The sequence below is a fragment of the Priapulus caudatus genome, unplaced genomic scaffold (assembly GCF_000485595.1).
Source record: "Priapulus caudatus unplaced genomic scaffold, Priapulus_caudatus-5.0.1 Scaffold697, whole genome shotgun sequence".
Taxonomy (NCBI): Eukaryota; Metazoa; Priapulida; class Priapulimorpha; order Priapulimorphida; family Priapulidae; genus Priapulus; species Priapulus caudatus.
In genome coordinates this window covers 226261-226931 of record NW_014577758.1, presented here as the reverse complement: position 1 = coordinate 226931, position 671 = coordinate 226261, and positions in this window count along the sequence as shown.

Genomic DNA, 671 nt, shown 5'->3' with positions numbered 1-671 from the left:
AGGAACGGAATTTATTTTTTTTATGAAAACGCTCATCACAAGTGCATTGCGACATAAATATAATGTTGTTATTTTTGAAATAGTAAAACTGTTTTTTATCAATGATGTTATCTCCAGTACCGATGTTACACCGATATATAAATTGGGAATCGATGTGATAATGAAAGGATACGGTAAAAATAATATCATACACGAGACCGCGGTGAAGTGACCGATCAATATCGCTAGTAATCGATACATACATGATCGTTGTTCATGAGCATGGATATACATAATACCAGGAGCTAATAATGACAAATTTGTCATTATTAGCTCCTGATAATACAGAGGTGTTTGACGATCATCAAAAGTTTGTAACACGAGTGCGCAAGAATTAGCCTTGCTCATAGGCTTATTTTACCTGCCTCCTCGTTAAGTCATTGTAGATTATCACAAATGGGTCGCTCAGGGTATTTTAACAAACGCACGCTGCCTCGATATCCGCACACAACGCGTTCACGTGCGCCTACCACTATACCACCATATGCACCATCGTACGTGCGTGAGTGCACACGTGATTTCGTTCCTGAATTTCGTTTCGTGTGTGTGTGTGTGTGTGTGTGTGTGTGTGTGTGTGTGTGTGTGTGTGTGTGTGTGTGTGTGTGTGTGTGTGTGTGTGTGTGTGTGTGTGT